We start from the raw sequence: 21,263 nt of genomic DNA, 5'->3' as shown, positions 1-21,263 counted from the left end.
TGGGGAAAGCCCTTGCCTGTTTCAGCATGACAATGCCCCCGTGCACAAAGCGAGGTCCATACAGAAATAGTTTGGGAGAACTTGACTGGCCTGCACAGAGGCCTGACCTCAACCCCATCGGACACCTTTGCGATGAATTTGAACGCCGACTGCGAGCCAGGCCTAATCCCCAACATCAGTGGCCGACCTCACCACTGCTCTTGCGGCTGAATGGAAGCAAGTCCCCGCAGCAATGTTCCAACATCGAGTGGAATGCCTTCCCAGAAGAGTGGAGCCTGTTATGGCAGCAAAGGGCTGGGGGGGGGCAACTCCATATTAATCCCCGTGATTTTGGAATGAGATGTTCGACGAGCTGTCTATGGTCTCTTCAACTATTTGTCAACAAATAAAAGTTCTGTCATAATACATTCAAACAGCTAAAAATAACCCTGCTAGAGGCCTGTATTTAAAATACACTGATGAGAGGGGAGAGTGCATCCTTCCTGTCTCCTCCATATAATGTCTCCTCAGTTACATATGATGAGGCCGTCATTGAAAGAGAAACCATGCATGGCAAGGAATGAGAAAGGACTTCCTGCCTCGGTGCTCCGAAACAGGATATGTACACAATGTATTCAGTAAGCTGTAAAGGTAGGGTACGATGAGAATGTGCAGTTCAAACCTCCTCAGCTCAGGAATCATATTATCCTCTTAGTTGTGTATTTTTGTCCATGCCATCCTGGCAGCTTACTGTATAAAACACATACATTCGCGTCACGGGACTCTTGATGTTTTGTGTTTGTTCTTTGTTCTCGCAGCACCTTGGTCTGGGTGCATGCTTCTCGTACGTTGAATGATCTCATTCTTCTATGTGTGGGGGGTACAGGGGTTTTGATGAAGGGAGTATCGTGTGTGTGTGTGTGCATGTGTGCGTGTGCCTGCGTACGCGCATGTGTGTGTGTGCCTGCATGCGTGCATGTGTGTCTATCTGCATGAGTGAGTGTGTGCCTGCATGCAAGTTGGCGGGCATGTGTATGTCGAGGAGAATGGGTTTCAGACAGTGATCATTCTGGTGAAGAGAGGCAGAGGAGGGGTGGGTGGAGGAAGGAGAGCTGAAGAAGACAATCTCAGTGCTGCAGCAGCATCACTGTGTGCTGTATCCATCAGTCACTGCTGTTTAAAATGCACTGCCAGAGAAACACACACACACAGCCCCCACAGGAAATGGGTTCACTTCCTGGGTTGGCTGCTGGCTGCGCAGGAGTCCACTTTCTCATCCAAGATAGGATTAGCATGATATTACATGATTACACCACATGATTGTATTAGCGGAGGAGGATGCAACCTGGGACTTCCCAATCAATTGCCTTATTCCCTATCTGAGGCAAGACTTGTCAACACAATCACACACCCGATAAACAATGACAGGCGTCTATTCATTTTACACAGCAACAAGGATCTGTATCAATATCCACTTCAATAGTCAAATGCAGATGAGACCAACGTGTAATGCCTAGATGTCAAGTCACATGTTATTAACGGTGCACTTCACATCTCAACACATTCTTGCAGAAGAACAGCATTTTGAGGTTTGTGTGACGTCGCGTGGGGTTCACGACCTACTCGGGTTGCTTACCTGTTCTGTTGGCATTGATAGCAGGGGTTGTTGGGATGTAATGCTTCGTGTTGCACGTCAAGGCCTGTGGTCGGATATATTACCCGGTCCTGAACAACGTGGCTAAAATAGCATGATCAATGGCGGGGGCGGATCCCCTCTCTAAGGCCACAGTGGAACTTGATAAGAGGGAAAATCAAACAGTGCTTTTAAAAAGACAGCGAGGGGGAGGACAGAAACAGCGAGAGAGGGGGGGAGAGAGAGAGCGAGAGAGAGAGAGGGAGGGGAGAGAGACAGAGAGAGAGAGGGGGGAGGAAAGCACGTTAAGGAAACTGATAAAAAATCACAAAGGATAGAGGATAGAAAACAGAGGGTAAATAAAGTGTTAAGTTATTTGTCTCTTATTCAAAACAAGTAATCTGACACATCACATTCATAGTTGATATTGTATAGCATTATGGTGGGTATTGTGTGTGCTCATGATGTGGCCATTGGCCGTGAGGTAACAAAGCACTCCCCTTCAATCCTTGTGGTAAGGCAGTAAGGTTGTCGGTGCACACCAAACAGCTGACAATTAGCAAGGAGTCAATAATGTACTGGGAGCTAATTGAGCACAAGGGGCTGTGGTGTCAGTCAGTTGTATAACACACCTTCACTGTTACTGCAAGCTAGCCCAACTACAGGACTGTGTGTGTGTGTGTGTGTGTGTGTGTTTTTGTGTGCACTACACTAGTTACTTGTGTATGAGTACAAATGAAGCCTCGAGGGATGACATTGATTCGAATGATTCATTGAAGTTTTGCTACAACCCTGAAGCAGTTATTGCAGTGTGAATAAAGAACCGCAATAGGACGTTTGACAAATGACAGGGAAGCCTCTTGAATGACTGGCTTACAGAGGACACCTCGTCTCTTGACCTTCCCTGCCTCTCAGATGGTAGAGATAGAGGGAGCTTGGAGTACAACCCCTCTATTGTGACAAGGAGCATCTCAGAGCACTAGTCTAAGACACTGCAGAGAAACTTAAAGAGGAAGGGTGCTCTATAGCCATGTCGTTAATATATGGCATTGTGTGTACTGTACACATGTTCAGTGCATATGCACTTTTAAAAGACTAACCATCTCTCCCAAAATAATGATTTATTCGCTTGTCTTTGTGTGTGTGTGTGTGTGTGTGTGTGTGTGTGTGTGTGTGTGTGTGTGTGTGTGTGTGTGTGTGTGTGTGTGTGTGTGTGTGTGTGTGTGTTTGTGTGTGTGTGTGTTTGTGTGTGTGTGCGTGAATATACAGTGTCTTCCGAAAGTATTCAGACCCCTTGACTTTTTCCACATTTTGTTACGTTACAGTCTTATTCTAAAATTGATAAAATCGTTTTTCCCTCATCAATCTACACACAATAACCCATAATGATGAAGCAAAAACAGGTTTCTGGAAAATGTTGCATATGTGTTCAAAAAATAATAATATATATATACATACGTATATACAGTTGAAGTCAGAAGTTTACATACACCTTAGCCAAATACATTTAAACTCAGTTTTTCACAATCCCTGACATTACATCCTAGTAAAAATTCCCTGTCTTAGGTCAGTTAGGATCACCACTTCATTTTAAGAATGTGAAATGTCAGAATAATAGTAGAGAGAATGATTTATTTCAGCTTTTATTTCTTTCATCACATTCCCAGTGGGTCAGAAGTTTACATACACTCAATTAGTATTTGGTAGCATTGCCTTTAAATTGTTTAACTTGGGTCAAATGTTTTGGGTAGCCTTCCACAAGCTTCCCACAATAAGTTGGGTGTATTTGGGCCCATTCCTCCTTAGAGAGCTGGTGTAACTGAGTCAGGATTGTAGGCCTTCTTGCTCGCACACGCTTTTTCACTTATGCCAACAAATTTTCTATAGGATTGAGGTCGGGGTTTTGTGATGGCCACTCCAATACCTTGACTTTGTTGTCCTTAAGCCATTTTGCCACAACTTTGGAAGTAAGCTTGGGGTCATTGTCCATTTGGAAGACCCATTTGCGACCAAGGTTTAACTTCCTGACTGATGTCTTGAGATGTTGTTTCAATATATCCACACATTTCTTTCCTCCTGATGCCATCTATTTTGTGAAGTGCACCAGTCCCTCCTGCAGCAAAGCACCCCCACAGCATGATGCTGCCACCCCCGTGCTTCACGGTTGGGATGGTGTTCTTCGGCTTGCAAGCCTCCCCCTTTTTCCTCCAAACATAATAATGGTCACTATGGCCAAACTATTCTATTTTTGTTTCATCATTTCTCCAATGTCCTCTGATGCTATGATGATATGGTATGGTGGTATGATGGTACAATCTTGGCACACCTGGATTTGGGGAGTTTCTCCCATTCTTCTCTGCAGATCCTCTCAAGCTCTGTCAGGTTGGATGGGGAGCGTTGCTGCACAGCTATTTGCAGGTCTCTCCAGAGAAGTTCGATTGGGCTCTGGCTGGGCCACTCAAGTACATTCAGAGACTTGTCCCGAAGCCACTTTTTAGTTGTCTTGACTGTGTGCTTAGGGTCGTTATCCTATTGGAAGGTGAACCTTCGCCCCAGTCTGAGGTCCTGAGAGCTCTGGAGCAGATTTTTTAAAAGGTTTTTATGATCTCTCTGTACTTTGCTTTGTTATTCTCTGCCTCGGTCCTGACTAGTCTCCCAGTCCTGGAAGCTGAAAAACATCCCCACAACATGATGCTACCACCACCATGCTTCACAGTAGGGATGGTGCCAGATTTCCTCCAGACGTGACGCTTGGCATTCAGGCCAAAGGCTTCAATCTTGTTTTTAGGTGCCTTCTGGCTAACTCCAAGAGGGCTGCCTTTTACTGAGGAGTGGCTTCCGTCTGGCCACTCTACCATAAAGGCCTGATTGGTTTAGTGCTGCAGAGAAGGTTGTCCTTCTGGAAGGTTCCCCCATCTCCATAGAAGAACTCTTGAGCTCTGTCAGAGTGACCATAGAGTTCTTGGTCACCTCCCTGACCAAAGGCCTGATTGCTCAGTTTAGCCGGGCGGCCAGCTCTAGGATGAGTCTTGGTGGTTCTAAACTTCTTCCATTTAAGAATGATGGAGGCCACTGTGTTCTTTGGGACCATCAATGCTTCAGAACTGTTTTGGGCCCCTTCCCCAGATCTGTGCCTCGACACAATCCTGTCTCGGCGCTCTGCGGACCATTCCTTTGACCTTATCGCTTGGTCTTTGCTCTGACATCCACTGTCAACTGTGTGCCTTTCCAAATTATGTCCAGTCAATTGAATTTACCACAGGTGGACTCCAATCAAGTTGTAGACACATTTCAAGGATGATCAATGGAAACAGGATGCACCTGAGCTCAATTTCGAGTCTCATAGCAAAAGGGTCTGAATCGTTGTGTAAATAAGGTATTTATTTTGTCATTATCAGGAGATTAGATTGCTGAGAAAAAAAATATATTTAATCATTTTTAGATTAAGGCTGTAACCTAACAAAATGTGGGAAAAGTCAAGGGGTCTGAATACTTTCCGAAGGCACTGTATATGTGCATGCTCAGGGAAGCCATTGTGAGCTGTAGTGTGGTGTGTCAGTGGGTACCGATTCAAGGCTTGTGGTTGATAAGACTCGGTGGCTTAAATCACTGGTACATCAGAAGTTATGAAGAAGGCTGCTTCCTTCCCTATGCATGCAAAGCAAACACCCGTATCCAGGGCTTACTCACTGCAATGCAGATATGAATCTTCCCACAATATAACTTGAACTCAAAGTGGCACAATTTAAAAGTAGTCTCATATTATCTAGGCCTCTTAGTTTAAATTCAACCTGCCATAGTCTAAAGTCAATTTAGGCGGATCAAGAGATAACCCTAAATGTATCTTTCAAATCGGTGCGCTTATACAGCCTTCCTATGCTAGTGAGTCTACAAAAATAGGCCAACCTACCATGCAGATCTTTTATTTCACTGAAACAATATATGACTATTTTACCTTTAACACCACAAGTTTCCACTGTATCAAAAACAATAGAGTAGGTTACAAACACGGGAAGCTAATTGGGTCTCTGGAAAGGCAAACACCGTATGCATCGCACCAATAGGGTAAACTCACTTTGTGGAATTTTAACGTGGCTCATTAAACGAGGGCTACACTGCCCCATCCGAAAAGGAAGGTACGTCCCCGTGCTTCGACTAACTTCAGCCTCACGGTGCAATCCGATGGCCCCACGGCCTCCATCCCACTTCTGACACCGATATAGCTAACTTAGGGCGTGGGAAGCGAACCCTGTTCTCTGTGAAAGGCATACACCCTACGCATCTTGCCAATATGTTAACTCGGTGGGAATTGTAACTTGGCTCATATAGCGTGGGTCGCTACAGTATATGACTTATAATTACCTTGGCCAATTAGAAGTTAGTCTAGTTCATCTAGGCTATTTGTTTTGGATTTATCTGATTCCTCTGTCTGTAACTGCATGCATTCCAAACGGCTTCTGTCTATGACGTGCGTAAACAGGTTTGAGAACCTGTCGGAATTGAATCCAAATGATAACACATTGATACTCAATATGTTGGCGAATATACAAGTGTTAGGCCTACATGTCATGTCGTCGTGTATGTTAACCGAATATTTTATTTCGTATAGTATCAAGAACTTTGTGCTGATGGAGACAATAGTAAATAGTTCATTTAATGCGGGAGAGACCATCCACAGGCACTGAAAGGTGTATCCATGAAACGATCGAGGCGCAAACGTCTTGGTTTTGCTCCCAATGCAACACAGTCCAGGAAATAGGATCTACTTAGGAGTTAAAGAAGCAATTGGAAGCTTTTCTTATCGTCATCGCTCGTGCGGAATCAAGCTCTTAGGGCATTGAATACTTGGGAGACCGATGACTATCCCTGTGTCACAGTGGTTTCGACTCACTCAATCATATGCACTTCAACATACAGCGCATGCTTTCACCTTTGCGTTCGCCTATTCTTCGGGAGTGCTTCCAGGATATGTTTTGATCACACACTTGCACACAGGTACGTAACTATATTAGATTACATTGATGTTTCGCTTCCGTGTGTTTGGTGAGGGTTCTGAATGGCAGCCGAGTCGAAGAGTAGGAGTTGGAGCAAATACGAACCTATTAACCTACTCAAGACTATATCAAACAAACATAACAAACGTTCCATTATCAATAGTCTGTATCTGTATCAATAACAACATTCGTACGTGGTTTATATCATATGGGTTGGGTAGAGCTGCCCTAATAAAGGCTACCTTTGCTTTGCTTTGTCATATTCTTGAAATGTGAAGTTGAAAAGGTTGCTCTGTGCAACATAAAAAACCCCAAGGGATTAATCCGGGTGGAGGGACGTTATTGGAAGTGCATGGTTGACTAGATTCGTGATTGTTGTTTTTATAATCTTAGTCGATTATTAAATTGTTATTTATTCGACTTTGTTGTTTGTTCCTTACAACAGGCCAGAGACAGAGGAAAGGACATCCGTATTAGGGAAGTCCAATGTCCTACACATAGGTCTAATGGACACGCCATAGCTGTCATTTAGTTAGAGGAACATGACACACATTTCATGCGTTCATAATAACTGAGTTTGAGCTCGCCGACTCAAAAGTCCCCAACATGTTAAATAGCCTACCATCAAAATTAGTTGGAGCTCATTACAAATTCGAGTCTATGGTGGGGGGGATGCAAAACATGTGGCGGGGGTGTGGAGTGGAAAGATGCGGGCTGGGTGGGGGTGTCGGAATCAGATAGAGCACAACGTTTGAACTACATATTTTATTGTCCTTTATAAACTTCAATACACCATTGAAGACGGAGGTCCTATGCTCTATATGGGAAAGCCTAAACAAACAGCTATTCTCCCGTTCTCCTATACATGGAGATGTGTGTGACATTGTGGAGGAAAGAAAGCAGGAGGGCTGTGACTTAACAATCACAAAGTAGTGTCCACGTAGGGCAAGGGAGCACAACACACGTCTGCGCACAGATGTCTGGCAGAAACAATTAGGCTACGCTTAGCCTATTCAAACCTTTTTATATATATATATATTTTTTTTAACATGTATTTACTTATTTGACTGGTTTTATTTACTAGCAGACTACAAAGATTAACATTCGGTAAAGCCTATAGGCACAATACCCAAATATATTGCCGCATAGACTAACAAATGAAACATGACGTTCTAAGCCATTTAAGCCAGCTGTAGGTTAGTATGCGATGCATAACGTTGATACAACTTTTCTGTTTTCCTGGGGGGTTTTTCACCCTCGAGCTGCCTGTCCTCCGTTCTCGTTGCAGGGACGTCACGCGGTTGCTCTACATTCTTAGCGCAAGTGACACGAGAGAGGAAGAGAGCCGGTGACAGACAAACAGACAGGGACAGAGAGCATTGAACCTGTACAGTCCTACCGCAACGAGAGCAGCGCGAGTAAAATACGCCAGAAACGTGTCATGCAATGTAAATAGTAATTCATAGAATCAAAAGATGAGTGGGACCTGCACTCTCAAAATATAGTGCCCCAAGTAGCCTAGGCCTATTTGGAGTAATTCCCTCATTGCATAACCATACCTCTCCTAAGGGGAAAACGGTTGTCTACTGTCTTACTGGGAAAGGAAGTCGTTAAATACATATTATTGTTCCTGGTTGCAGGTCGGAATGGTATTATAGCCTCAGACAAACGTATTTGACTCCGTGTGAATAGTGTTACTTGATGGGGAATGGAAGTGGTCATTAAATTAGGCTACTATTTCGTTTTATTTGCTTGTGCCCTGATTTGAAGAATGTCATAACATCAAAACATGGCTGTTTTGTTTCGAGGACATTGCAACAATGTATCAGTATAGCAGTGTACTTGTCTGGCTACATTTCGTTAGCAATGTAGCGTAAAATCAGAGTGAGTGAGTGTTTTGAATGACTCTGCATGCTGAAAAAAAGTTACGATGTAGCTAGAAACTTGAAAGGTGGAAAATAAGTTGACATGTTTGATACAACGCAGGCTAATAACAGTGCAGAATGCAGCTTTGGGGACAGTGTCCTTAGCCTTCCCACGTGTTTTAAAGGATGCCGTTGTTGTCTCTGGCGGCGTCAGGTTTCAGACGAATAAGAACATTGTATTCACCTTTCAAAAGTCCGCTGATGAAAATCGTTTTTTTGAGCTAAACAAACTCATCCGTGACATTTGGACATGATCGTAACACATGACGTAGCCTAATTGTATTCTCCCTCAGAACTGAGTAGATAATGAAATTAGAATGATAATCCACTGGAGCGCCACCTGTCGTAATAGGCCTACATATTATTTTCAAATTCATTACAGTAAAAACGTTTCCATCCAACCTTTTAATGCGAGTAAATTACATGTTGCATACAAACATGTCACGACAGGCCTGATGGAAACATCACATTTGTTGGTAAACTTTCCAAATGTTAACTTAACAAATGATGTTGGCTAGAGCACACGTGATTGTGCCAATACCGGAGTGGGCACATTAGCTAAATAAAGCAACAACAAAAAATGTGACAAAACCATCAGTAGAGTTGAAAATGTGATGGAAACCCGTTTTAATTTGTATTTTTTATTAGGTACATGGGAATTTAACTGCAAAAATTATTTTTATGTACACTACTTTTATGTGAACAAACACTTTTATGGTTACTACATGATTCCATGTGTTATTTCATAGTTTTGATGTCTTCACTATTATTCTGCAATGTAGAAAATAGTAAAAAAATACAGAAAAACCCTTGAATGAGTAGGTGTGTCCAAACCTCTGACTGGTACTGTATATAAATGTTCAGAGACTTGTGATGACATGCATGTGGCATCTCCAAATCTCACAAATATAAGTTTAAAGATATGAAAATAGGAACATGGTGGCCATGTTGAACATGCTTTCTCCATCTTGATTAAATATCTATTTATTTTGAAGATCAACTTTGTAGAAACATACTGTACCGTGATCCAGAGCTGATCTTGTTGGGGCTCCAAAAATGCACAGCTTCACATAAGAAAGCCACTAGTGGAAAAGCCTGTCGCACTGAAGTCACACAGTAGCTCATACATGACCCAACAGAGATTTTATTTGATTGGGAAAGGGGGATACCTAGTCAGTTGCTCAACTGAATGCGTTCAACCGAAATGTGTCTTCCGCATTTAACCCAAACCCTCTGAATCAGAGATGTGCGGGGGGCTGCCTTAATAAACATCCACGTCATAGGCATCCAGGGAGCAGTTGTTATTGTCTTGCTCAAGGGCAGAATGGCAGATTTGTCCAACTTGCTGGCTCAGGGAGTTACTGGCCCAACGCTTTTAACCACCAGGCTACCTGCCTTTTACCATCATGCTTAAAAAAAAAAAAATCTTGCCTCCAAATGAATGATGAATAAATTGAAACGTTAGTCTTTCATAAGTAGATTGTGTGCTTACTTTACTTTCCATCTCTTGGCCTATCACACTTCAACTTTACACACTGTACCATGAAATGTCTTTCAAAGACGTTTTGTCGTAGAACCCCCCTCCCGTTCTCTATCTGTAGGAGTCAAATTAGCGATTTCATTTTTTGAGCAGAAAGTGTTTTATCGGCCTATGTGAAACAATGAGGACAAGGCAGGCCTTTGTGGTGACTGCAATGCATTTTTAACCCATGTGAATGGTGCCTCACATTCCACAGCAGCAGGCCCTAGCTGAATGGCACCAGGCCCTAGCTGAATGGCACCACTAACTCCCTCTGCTGTTTTCATTACTGATTACTCTATTGGGCTCTTTGAACCACACACACACACACACACACACACACACACACACACACACACACACACACACACACACACACACACACACACACACACACACATCTTACTATATTTAATATCATCCCATTATGGAAGATCCATAGAACCCCATTTGGTTATGCTTCTTAATTTCCTGTGTATCCTGTCTCTTTGTCCAGATAACCTGAGGTGCAACTCAACAGCTGTGTGTCTTTTGTTTCCTCCATTTTTGTCTACCCTGCCAACACCTTTATGGGCTAGGTTGATGTGGTAAACACACCACACCTCTACTACATTCTAGGAGATTTAAGATACGTAATGTTGTTGCATAACCTGTATCCAGAATAGAAAATACTTCCTATAGTCTTATATCCATACACACAGTGTTGACTCATTTTTTCTGTGGCTTACTTGGTTTGGATAAAACAGCTAAAACAGCTATTTTTTTTTAAATTAAATTAATTTACTGTAATGGAATCTGTACCTGGTGGCTGTCTACAGACAATCCCATAATTGGTTTATCGGCAGACTGATAGGTAGTGGTACCTGGCTGTGTTAGTTTGTGGCCATGGCATTGATTTCAGCTGCACAGTGGGACTCCTCCTGTGAAAGGGCAGTCTCTCTCTGCCAGCTCAGAAAGACTGTGGCTCCTGGATTAAATTATAAATGAGCCCCTCCATAGGAAACTCATTGCTTATGTTCTCAGTATAATCAAAAGGAATGTATTTGGCAAAAAGACTGACTGCAGTACCTTTAAGGCACTGCTGTATCTTCTCTCATCATCACTCCACACAAGAATGCACACACACGCACACGCACTCAGACACACACAGACACACACACAGACACAGACACACACACAGACACAGACACACGCACTCACACAGGCACACGTGTTTTCTCCTAATTCTGAGCAAAGGGTAACAGGTGGGTGTGTAATCCCCATATTTGGGTCACGCCTGCAACCCCATGGCTGGATCAATGAAATGCCATGCTACGTAAGCATGGGCTCGATAGTAAGCTATCTAGCAAGATATCTGGCCAAATTAGACCCGAAGAAAATGATTTAGTCATCGTGGGATTAGGGGTTAGAGGAGAGGAGCGGGGTTGGAATGAGGTTGGGGGATTGAACAATGCACATTTGAGACTGCATGGTTAGCTAGTCAAGAGGCTGTGCTATTGTGACGGGGGAACATTTAATATGGTGTATTGGTAACACTTGATAACACGCATTCATGAATAAGCATTGAAAAAATAACAATTTCATTATTTGTTAGAAGCATTATCAGAAAGTGTTGCCGTTGTGATTCAGGGACTGTGTTCAGTGAGACTGATTTTGGAATGCTGAATCTGAGATTGAAATGAGGAGTTTCAATGGAACATTTGATTGTGGGATTCCCGAGACTGCCTGGTGTGTGTTTAGATTCTTCTTACACATAAATGCTTCCCTTCCAATGACCACGTCATGCCTATTATTGGCCATTCATCTCACATGAGAGAGCGAGAGAGAATGATTGAACAACACCATGTTGATCACGCATCTGCCCCACTCCTGGCGAGTCAATATCTCACCCCCCACAGCAGATCACAAATACATTCATAAAACACTACTTTGATTAATACTCACAGTAATTATTTGAATCCCAATCGGTTGTGGTGTGCTGTAGTAAAGGAACATATATCTAATCGATTTTTTTTGCCTGCTCTGTGAACCAATGGTGGCATTGTTGCTCTGATTGCTAAGGGATTAAAGACGAGAAATAAGATTAGGGAGAAGTAGCCCTGAGCCACGTGGATGCAATCAGGGATTGGAAAGAGACTCTGTGTGTGTGTGTGTGTGTGTGTGTGTGTGTGTGTGTGTGTGCGCGCTGGGGCGAGCTCATTGTCCAGCCCAGATGTCACTAGCGACTAGCTCACTGGTATTATTGATCCCCTTTTTTATAGACCCACTGCTCAATAGAATAATGGCATCATAAGCAGACATTGTGTTGAATAAGAACAACATGATACAGTAAAAATGACTGTGATGAAACGCTCGCTAATAGAATAATATTGTCTTTGATCAGTTACCTTCTTCCGTTGCCTCTTTATTCAAATTACAAAGGTCATCAAATGAAATTGATTGAATTTGGCCTTTAGCTTTTGAACATGACTTTTCCACAAACAAAGAAAACCTTTTAGTTAAAAGTCCCAGTCGATCAAATGATAATCATCAAATCAATAATAAGTGGGATATGAAGGAGGTCATTGCTCCTGTTCTGTCTACATTAACAGGTAATATGTCCTTGATATATTTGTTTTAGCCTTTGGTATCTCTCTATGCATATACAGATAAAAACATAGATAACCTATCATCCCATCTGGTAGTGACTGTCTTGACTGCATCAAATCGATGTAAAGAAGCTAGCTACCTAGGCTAATTGATGCTATTCTGTTGCACTTCCCCTTCCTTGTGTCATAGCTGTCGCTTTCCTCATCCTCAGATGAGGTGAGGAGAGAAGGATCTTCTGACCAAAATGCGGAGTCTGGGAAATATGCCATCTTTATTTTATATACAACGATAACTGATGACAACGAAAACAAACACTTTCAACACTTACAAAATAACAAAACGACGTACACGCAACCTGAACATAAACTTACATGGACAAACGTAAACTCACGAACAGGAACGGACATCGAAACGAACGAACAGCCAAACAGCTCCAAAAGTGAATACATCTAACATAACGAAGACATCACAGGAGACAACCACCCACAAACAAACAGTGTGAATGCCCTACCTAAATATGACTCTTAATTAGAGACAAACGCAAACCACCTGCCTCTAATCAAGAGCCATACCAGGCAAACCAAAACCAACATAGAAACAGATAACATAGAATGCCCACCCAACCTCACGTCCTGACCAACTAACACACAAAAACTAACATTAATAGGTCAGGAACGTGACAGTACCCCCCCCACAAGGTGCGAACTCCGGACGCACCAGCACAAAGTCTAGGGGAGGGTCTGGGTGGGCATCTAACCACGGTGGTGGCTCAGGCTCCGGGCGCGGTTCCCATCCCACCATAATCCATCCTAGCCCCCTCCCTTCAAGAATGTCCACCCTCTTACTTCCCCCACAAAATCCTCCTAATAACAAATCTAATAGTGACAATACCGGGACAGAGAGATAAACCAAGACAGAGGGATAGATAAGACTATAGATGTAGATAAAGATAGAGAGGGAGATCAGGATAGAGGGGCAACTCCGGACTGAAAGGCAGCTCCGGACAGAGAGACAGCTCTGGACTGATGGGCAGTTCTGGGTATCTAGCCTTTTCAGGCTGAAGGGCAGCTCATGGCTGACTGACGACTCACGACGCTCATGGCAGGCTGACGGCTCTCGACGCTCATGGCAGGCTGACGGCTCTCGACGCTCATGGCAGGCTGACGGCTCTCGACGCTCATGGCAGGCTGACGGCTCACGACGCTCATGGCGCTCTGACGGCTCTCGACGCTCATGGCGCTCTGACGGCTCTGGCTGCTCATGGCGCTCTGACGGCTCTGGCTGCTCATGGCTCTCTGACGGCTCTGGCTGCTCATGGCTCTCTGACGGCTCTGGCTGCTCATGGCTCGCTGGCGGCTCTGGCAGATCCTGTCTGGTTGGCGGCTCTGGCAGATCCTGTCTGGTTGGCGGCTCTGGCAGATCCTGTCTGGTTGGCGGCTCTGGCAGATCCTGTCTGGCTGACGGCTCTAGCGGCTCCTGTCTGGCTGACGGCTCTAGCGGCTCCTGTCTGGCTGATGGCTCTAGCGGCTCCTGTCTGGCTGACGGCTCTGTAGGCTCATGGCAGACGGGCGGCTTTGCAGGCTCATGGCAGACGGGCGGCTTTGCAGGCTCCTGGCAGACGGATGGCTCAGATGGCGCTGGGGAGACGGATGGCTCAGATGGCGCTGGGGAGACGGATGGCTCAGATGGCGCTGGGGAGACGGATGGCTCAGATGGCGCTGGGGAGACGGATGGCTCAGATGGCGCTGGGGAGACGGATGGCTCTGGCCGGATATGGCGCACTGTAGACCTGGTGCGTGGTGCCGGAACTGGAGGCACCGTGCTAATGATAAGCACCTTCCTACTAGTGCGGGGAGCAGGGACAGGGCACACTGTATCCTCAAAGCCTACTCTACCCCTGATGCGTGGTACCGGCACTGGTGACGCCGGGCTGAGGACAAGCACATCAGGATTAGTAGGGGGAGAATATATAGTGTGTACAGGGCTCTGGAGACGCACTGGTAGCTTAGTGCGTGGGGCCGGAACTGGAGGCACCGGGCTAGATGCACGCACTACAGGGAGAGTGCGTGGAGGAGGAACAGGGCTCTGGAAATGCACTGGTAGCCTAGTGCGTAATGTAGGCACTGTAGGTACTAGGCTGGGGCGGGGAGGTGGCGCTGGAAATACCGGACCGTGCAGGCGTACTGGCTCTCTTGAGCATTGAGCCTGCCCAACCTTACCTGGTTGAATGCTCCCGGTCGCCCTGCCAGTGCGGCGAGGTGGAATAGCCCGCACTGGGCTATGCAGGCGAACCGGGGAAACCATGCGTAAGGCAGGTGCCATGTATGCCGGCCCGAGGAGACGCACTGGAGACCAGACGCGTTGAGCCGGCCTCATGACACCTGGCTCAATGCCCAATCTAGCCCTACCAGTGCGGGGAGGTGGAATAACCCGCACTGGGCTATGCACACGTACAGGAGACACCGTGCGCTCTACTGCGTAACACGGTGTCTGCCCGTACTCCCGCTCTCCACGGTTAGCCTGGGAAGTGGGCGCAGGTCTCCTACCTGCCCTTGGCCCACAACCCCTTAGCCCCCCCCCCAAGAAATTTTAGGGAATTACTCACGGGCTTTTCGGGCTTCCGTGCAAGACGCGTCCCCTCATAACTCCGGTTCTTTACTCCAGTAGCCTCTGCTCTCCTCAGTGCCTCTACCTGTTCCCATGGGAGGCGATCCCTTCCAGCCAGGATCTCCTCCCATGTGTAGCAACCTTTACCGTCCAATACATCGTCCCAAGTCCATTCCTCCTTCTTGCGCTGTCCCTTACTCCGTTTACCCCGCTGCTTGGCTCTGGATAGGTGGGTGATTCTGTCATAGCTGTCGCTTTCCTCATCCTCAGATGAGGTGAGGAGAGAAGGATCTTCTGACCAAAATGCGGAGTCTGGGAAATATGCCATCTTTATTTTACATACAACGATAACTGATGACAACGAAAACAAACACTTTCAACACTTACAAAATAACAAAACGACGTACACGCAACCTGAACATAAACTTACATGGACAAACGTAAACTCACGAACAGGACCGGACATCGAAACGAACGAACAGCCAAACAGCTCCAAAAGTGAATACATCTAACATAACGAAGACATCACAGGAGACAACCACCCACAAACAAACAGTGTGAATGCCCTACCTAAATATGACTCTTAATTAGAGACAAACGCAAACCACCTGCCTCTAATCAAGAGCCATACCAGGCAAACCAAAACCAACATAGAAACAGATAACATAGAATGCCCACCCAACCTCACGTCCTGACCAACTAACACACAAAAACTAACATTAATAGGTCAGGAACGTGACACCTTGTCCACATCAACTCCATTCAGATGAAACAGCAGCCTACCTGATGGTTGCTACTTGTAGCCTACTCCTTCTCATTTAACTAACTTAATTCTGTCATTTTAATTTCCTTTTGCATTGATTAGAGATCTCTCACGTTGGTTGCTACACATGGAGCCACTGGCAGTAGCACTTTGATTAGCCAACAATAACAACAAACGTGTGAAATCTCTGTAGGTTTCGCAAGTATTCAAACACTGATGTCCGTTCGGATATTCAACTAACCGTGCCCATCTCTACCTAACACTACTAGTGCCCTAACACTATTCCCCCGACACCGTGCCTTCCACTGGCCGTGCCTCTGTGTCTGTCTCTGCTGTGTGACGGAGGCTGTGGCCTTCCTCACGACCTTGTTCATATTTGATGAGCCACCGCGAGCCACTAAGCCCCAGCCGGCTCTAAACACCCAACCGTAAGGTCTGAAGAGAGGAGAGGGTGGGAGGGGTAAAGGGGTAGAGAGGTGGAGGGATAGAGGGGTGGAGGGGTTGAGAGATGACGACACTAGGAACTTAATCCAAACTCGGGTGTTATAAAGGTCAACAAAGTGGGGAGGGGGGGTTGGGGCAACGATGGCTTCAGCCTATATCTCATTCAAATCTCGAGAGGTGACCACATTTATGAAATAAAACGACAACGCTGGTTTAAAAACACATGCTACTGTTTTTCTGCCACGAAAGTGGTGCTTCGATTTCCCTTTGAATCCCAGTCGGGCACAGAGCTCTTATTTGTAAACAAACACGTCATTTAGCTGAGATTTATGTACAGCGGGACAACTAGCTGGCGTGTTTTTTTTGTTTTGTTGCTGGTCCATGAAATGAACAGCAGGAGATGTTGTGCTGTGAGTGAGGCTGATTCGTGGTGGTTAGTGAATGCTCCTATTAGATTAGATTAGCACGGCATCGTAGGCTGGACAGGCTCACACAAAGGCCACACCCAATAGTCACAGTCACACATACAAACAGCCCAGCAGACTCATTGAAGCATATTTAAAGTGGCTATACAGAACTTTTGCCTCTGGGTTGCTCTTGAGCCAAAAGGGGTCCCGTAAAACAGACGGAAATATTGTCAAGAAAATACCTCATCGGAAAGAAAGGGGCATATATTTCCACACCCGTGAGCCAAAACATATATTGTTTACCCAAAACAAAGGATCTGCTTGGTCATCCCTAATATTTGTGGATGACAAATAACTCGGTTCTATTTCGAGTTATGTCTCTGCTTTCCACTTAACTTGAGTTCTATGAGGATGATCTAGTTTCTAGATGAAGACACTGGCTAGATGTGTGCTTTGAGACTGGAACAGGATGGATGGAGGCCTATTTATTGTGCTCTTTGAAGCCTGGTGATGGTCGATGTCTGAATGACTTAGGGAAACAAGCTGGAAATGTCTCTGGGCTACAGCTGATCATTCACCACAGAGGAACTGATCGTTAGCCACTGATGTCAACCTAACCTTGCCATGACGGAGGGCGATATTTCTGTTCCTATTTGTACGGGTGTGTATTGGGTTGTGTGTGTGTACATGCGTGTGTGTGCGTTCGTGCTTGCATGTGTGTTTGTGTGTGTGTTTGAGGGAGGGAGGGGTCCTCCAGTAGCCAGGCCCAGCTGTGTTTAAACACATTGCTTCACTAGAAGTGTGTTTCTGTGTGTTTCTGTGTGCCTACGTGCGCAAGGGTGTGTCCAAGTAGTACAGAACAGTAGTTCTGCTTTTACTTTTTCTGTAATAAATTGATAATCAATGTTGCTTTCATGCACATTATAGTATCCCCCCCCCCCCCCCCCCCCCCACCCCACACACACACACACAAAAAACCCAGCGATGTTCATTGTGGTTGTGTTCTCTCTTAGTAAGCATCTCTCTCACAAAGCTACTCATGTGGAAAAGCCAGACGGAGGGAGAGATAGTCTAGGATGGTTATTTGATTTCTCTGTCTCTGTCAGCAGCTGTGTCTGCCATTCTCAGAATGAGGGAGAGAGATGGAGGCAGAGAAAGGGAGAAGGAGGGAGTGACAGAGAGAGAGAGAGAGAGAGAATACATGTTTATGCTTATTTATTTTACCTTTTGTACTTTTAACTATTTGTACATCATTACAGCACTATATATAGACATAATATGACACTTATTGTTCATTTCATTTTTGTTCATTATCTATTTCACTTGTTTTGGCAATGTAAACATATGTTTCCCATGCCAATGAAGCCCCTTAAATTGAAATTGAAATTCAGAGAGAGAGCGAGGTGTGGAGAAGGGAGACAGGGGCAGACTGGTTTTGAGGTCACTGAGGATGGGGGTGAGGATGATGACTGCCACAGGCTAATGAACTTGCCCCATAGCCACGTGTGGAGCTGAATGTAAAGCTGGACAGAGGTAGCTACCACATGATCCACTGACTTTGCTGGCCTCTCTCCATTACATCAGCCAAGGCAATGAAACAAAATGAAAGATCGCTGCTTCCTGAGTGGCTGTTCTCTTCCACCCCCCCCCCCCCCCATCCTCTCTCTTTGTCTCTGTCCCTGTCCCTCCCTCTCTCGCTCTCTCTCTCTCTCTCTCATTGCTGAAAGGCTGCACGATTGTCCCAAACTAGGCTTAATCTGAGTCTGGGAACCCGACCTTCTATGTTTTCCACCTTCCTCTAGTCCAGATTCTGTCTTCTACCCTCTGTCTTCCATGGGCTACTGCTGCCAGCGGCCAGTGTTATCCACTGGGGATGCACGTTTCCCAGCTGCTGCCTCTGTACCTCTCGCCCTGGTTGTAGCTTGGTGGCGTAGTAGCGGTCCAGAGAGGGGAAACCAAAGTCAGGGAGCTCTTAGTAATGACCCCCAACCCCCCACTCGCCCTTCCTCATTGGTTCTTGGTGTTTTTTAAAGACCTAGATCTCCTTGCACTCCCCCGTACGCTCCCCTACCCCGCTGACCTCGGTGTCCTGTTCCCACATTATATCCAGATGTGTGTGTGTCCTGTATATGTGTGTGTGTGGGAGGGAGGGAGGGGCCCCCCAGTAGCCAGGCCCTGAAGCCGCTATTAAACACACTCATTCACTAGACTTCTCTGTTGACCCTACGACTGAGAGAAAGGAAGTCAGATGTCATCATGATGAACTGACTACCATGCCTTCTTACACCACTTTCAATTTCCATGTATTTCCATGTATTTCCATTTAAATAAACACTTTACATTTTCCAGGGTCGAGAAGGAACCTGCCAGTAAGCATTTCATTGGACGTTGTATACCATGTGTATATGTATCTTGTACATATGACTAATTTATATATAAATAAAGTGTACTCCCTTCGTTGTAGTAATCACTTATCTGGCATGACAAGTGGTGAATGGAACTCTTGCTGTCACAATTAATGTCAGACCACTGATAACTTCAAGGATGGGAGAAAGGGTTTATTTTTTTGAAGTATTCAAACAGGGCCCTGGGGGTATCTAAGCTAGCTTCTCTTAGCTCTACTGGGTTATAGCGCTTTAGGAATCACAACAAACACTTTGTCGTGATCTTGTTTTGTTTCTGTGAGGCACTGCAACTACACTAACTTCAAATAACATGTTGTTTGCCAAAATGCTTTGTAAACAGAAGGTGTAGACTAACAGTGAAATGCTTTGTAAACAGAAGGTGTAGACTAACAGTGAAATGCTTTGTAAACAGAAGGTGTAGACTAACAGTGAAATGCTTTGTAAACAGAAGGTGTAGACTAACAGTGAAATGCTTTGTAAACAGAAGGTGTAGACTAACAGTGAAATGCTTTGTAAACAGAAGGTGTAGACTAACAGTGAAATGCTTTGTAAACAGAAGGTGTAGACTAACAGTGAAATGCTTACTTACGGCCATTCCCAAAAATATATATATATATATATATATATTTTTTTTTATAGAAAAATATAAATTAGGTATAAATAGAAGTATATCAACACAAGGAATACATACACAATGTATAACGATAACTTGGCTATATACACAGGTTACCAGTACTGAGTCGATGTGTGGGGGTACGAGGTAATTGAGGTAGATATGTACATATAGGTAGGGATAAAGTTACTAGGCATTGGGATAGATAATAAACAGTAACAGCAGCATATTTGATGAGTCAAAAGAGATTAGTGCAAAAAAGGGGTCACTGCAAGTATTCTGGGTAGTTTATTGGTTAACTATCTGACCAACTATTTAGCAGTCTTGTAGCTTGGGTGGAGACGCTCTTCTGTAGCTTAGTATCCGCTTCATCAGACCACTTCCGTATTGAGCGGGTCACTTGTACTTCTTGTTTCAGTTTTTGCTTGTAAGCAGGTATCAGGAGGATAGTTATGATCAGATTTGCCAAAAGGAGGGCGAGGGAGAGCTTGTACGCGTCTTTGTGTGTACAGTGAAGGTGATCTAGAGTTTTTTTCCGCCTCCAGTTGGACACGTTACGTGCTGGTAAAAATGAGGTAAAACGGATTTCAGTTTTCCTGCATTTAAGTCACCGGCCACTAGGAGCACCGCCTCTGGGCGAGCATTTTCTTGTTTACTTATGGCCCTATACAGCTCGTTGAGTGTGGTCTTAGTGCCGGCATCGGTTTGTGGTGGTAAATGGACAGGTACGACAAATATTTCCATGAGAATTGTGGAAATTCAGTTGTTTGGTCTCCAGCATTGCTTTAAGTTGGACCTGTGTCACCACAGGAAAACCGTGCCATACAAAACACTACACTTGTTTTTGCTGAGCCCACATATGAATGGTAATCTAATAGACCTCGGAGATTCAGAGCTCGTTGTCAGAATATTATTGATTAGAGGTGACACAAACACACGGGCACACACACACACACACACACACACACACACACACACACACACACACACACACACACACACACACACACACACACACACACACACACACACACACACACACACACACAGACTCTCTCTAATACCACTATCTTGCTCGGGAATGATTTTTGTCATGGTATTCTCATAACAAAGTCAACGAGACAGAGGCTCTTTGCTCTTGAGGCTCCTGGCCGTGATAATCTAATCCCTGGCCACATAACTCTATTTAAAGAGCAAACTAATCTCATCAGATTATACCTTGCCGACTACCACAAAATCACCCAATTCATGCCCCATGGCCGTGGGTGGAGAAATCTGTTCACCGCCATAACCGAGGGAAGCTACAGGAGGGCCGTGTTCATTTGAGCATGAAGCATAAAATGTTTTAAAACATTCCCTAACAGAAAACAAAAATGTCTGTTTCT

The 21,263-nt window shown here is 44.9% G+C and overlaps 1 protein-coding gene across 1 annotated transcript in view; it reads left to right on the top strand.

Annotated features, from left to right (window-relative positions):
• Positions 1 to 6,117: 6,117 nt before the first annotated feature.
• Positions 6,118 to 21,263, top strand: part of LOC129837608 (zinc finger protein 516-like) — a 59,471-nt gene continuing 44,325 nt past the window's right edge. Inside the window, exon 1 of the mRNA XM_055903910.1 lies at positions 6,118 to 6,607. The gene's annotated coding sequence lies outside the window, so the exon portion shown is untranslated. The remainder of the gene's footprint in view (positions 6,608 to 21,263) is intronic.

The sequence above is a fragment of the Salvelinus fontinalis genome, chromosome 38 (genome assembly GCF_029448725.1).
Source record: "Salvelinus fontinalis isolate EN_2023a chromosome 38, ASM2944872v1, whole genome shotgun sequence".
Taxonomy (NCBI): Eukaryota; Metazoa; Chordata; class Actinopteri; order Salmoniformes; family Salmonidae; genus Salvelinus; species Salvelinus fontinalis.
The sequence above is the reverse complement of the archived record's forward strand: the minus strand, read 5'-3'. Positions and strand labels throughout refer to the sequence as shown.